Raw genomic sequence first — 2500 nt, forward strand, 5'->3', positions numbered from 1 at the left:
TGTATGTGTGTGTGTGTGCGTGCGTGCGTGCGTGCGTGCGTGCGTGTGTGTGTGTGTTACACTCCATTAGAGTTTATTTAGGATTAGCCGAACACACAGTGGTGTACACACACACTGTCCACCTCCTCTCACTCCTCCCTCTTGACAACACAGACCCCAGCAAACACCAAATGTCAGGAAGTAATGTATAATGGAGAGTGAGACAGGCCCACAGACAGATAGACAGGCAGGCCCACAGACAGACAGACAGACCCACAGACAGACGGCCAGACAGGCCCACAGACAGACAGACAGACAGACAGGCAGACAGGCAGGCCGACAGACAGACAGACAGACAGGCAGACAGACAGACAGGCAGATAGACGGACGGATAGACAGGCAGACAGACAGACAGACAGACAGACAGACAGTGAAGTTGGAGATAATGACTGAAGTGAATCCAGACTCGAAATCCATAATCTTGACTGCTCGTCTCATACAGCCCTTAGGGCCTCTCTCTCTCTCTCTCTCTCTCTCTCTCTCTCTCTCTCTCTCTCTCTCTCTCTCTCTCTCTCTCTCTCTCTCTCTCTCTCTGAGCAGAAGGCTTTCTAACAGAGAATTTGAATTATGCATAGCCCTTCAGAAGGCACACATTTGTTATATTCTTTCTTTTTAATTATTTTTTGTATATAAAATATATCCCGCTATGCTTTCCTGGAGCTTCATATACAGTAGAGTGTCATTCACCACGTTGCACTCTGACATTTGAGCGAGCAGGTCATTTATAGGTTGTTATTATTATTGTTATTATTGTTATTATTATTATTAGCATCGCCGTCACACATTTTGCCGTTTTGCCAAACAATGTTTTCCATGACCTTTCGATGTTGCCAGGTGTGACCGAAGTAGTCCCCCATGTTTGTTTCCACCCATGCTGCAGGACCACTGCGTTTATCCCCTTTGGCCCATCTTCATGGGCACGTCCATCCAGCTGTACTGGCAACCCCCCCTCTGCTCTGTTGTAATTACTGTTGATTCGCTCTGGTTTTGATTTTGATTTTTGTTTTTGTTTTTTTGTTTTTTTTCAAATGTCTCTGTCGCTGCTGTCGTTATTTATTTGAACAGTTAATATGTATTTATATGAAGATTGATGATTAAAGAACCCATGAAACCAAATGTCCACTGATTATTGTGTTCTCGGGCCCGGTATTTACTTAATTGATATTCCTTTATGCTTTTTTTGTCTACTCTGAACAGTTTGCTAATTTGTGAAACTATGATTCTGTGGTCATGCTTTTGTGAGCGTTTTTCCTGTATGTCTTCAAGCCTGTGTGGGATACTCTTTTCTGTGAGTGTCGGGGGGGTTAGGTAGGTGGGACTTTATTGGATTTGTGATTGTCATGACAGATTTTGTGGAATAACCGTGACGGACCCTGTCATTCTGTGTGTGGATTTACTAGACCTTAAATTTAAGGGTTATTGTGTAAGTGACATAAAAGCACATTATCTAAAACACTATGATTATGGAGAGCTTAATCTTTGTCTATGCACACCATTCCATTATCATCCTCTCTCCCTCTCTCTCTCTCTCTCTCTCTCTATCTCTCTCTCTCCCTCTCTTTCTCTCTCTCTCTCTCCTCACTCCCTTTCTCTGTTCTTTAAAACACTCTTTTTTTTCTCCTACATCCTCCCAAGGGAAGGCGCTCAGCTTCTTAAAGCGAGTGTCATTGTTCACCAGAGAGAAGCTGAAAACGCTGCAAGAAAGATGCACAGGAAATGGATTCTCATAACAATATATGCTGGAGAAACATAGCGTGGTTTCGTTTACCCTCCCTCTGTTTCCCTTCCTCTCTTTTAATCTCTCTCGCCTCTCTCTCTCTCTCTCTATCTCTCTCTCGCTCTCTCTCTCTCTCGCTCTCTCTCTCTCAGTACAGCATCTCTTACATGTCTCCCTCAGCCAAACTTCTCTCTTTCTCTTAGTCTCTCTCTCCTCTCCCTTCCACTCTGTCTGCCTCTATTTATCTCTGTCTATTTTCAATTGCTCTGTCCATTCCCTCCTCTCCCCCTCCTGTTTTCTATTGCTCTGTCCATCCCCTCCTCTCCTCCTCCTGTTTTCTATTGCTCTGTCCATCCCCTCCTCTCCTCTTCCTCTAGCTCAGTAACTCTGCTCCACTACAGGTCTTGTAAAACTGCAGACAACAGCAGAGATTAGATGTTTGCTGTGCAGCGTTGCCTTGTTTGCGGTCTTCTCAGCTTCTAGTATTCTGTTTCCCGCTTTCTCTGTTTTATCCAGAGCATGCCACGACCGTCCTAACCCTCTGGAATCGGGGTTTCTCACACAAACACACACACACACACGCAGACACACATACACACACACACACACGGTACCCACATCAACAAAACACCTTTGCTGAAGGGGAGTGGTGCTTGCACTGACTGCTGTTTCTCAACTTTGTTTTACTAGCGCTCGCTCTTAGGGTTAAACTTCTTTTGCTGTGTTTACTCCTGATGCTAATCT

Source organism: Engraulis encrasicolus, chromosome 4 (assembly GCF_034702125.1).
Source record: "Engraulis encrasicolus isolate BLACKSEA-1 chromosome 4, IST_EnEncr_1.0, whole genome shotgun sequence".
Classification (NCBI taxonomy): Eukaryota; Metazoa; Chordata; class Actinopteri; order Clupeiformes; family Engraulidae; genus Engraulis; species Engraulis encrasicolus.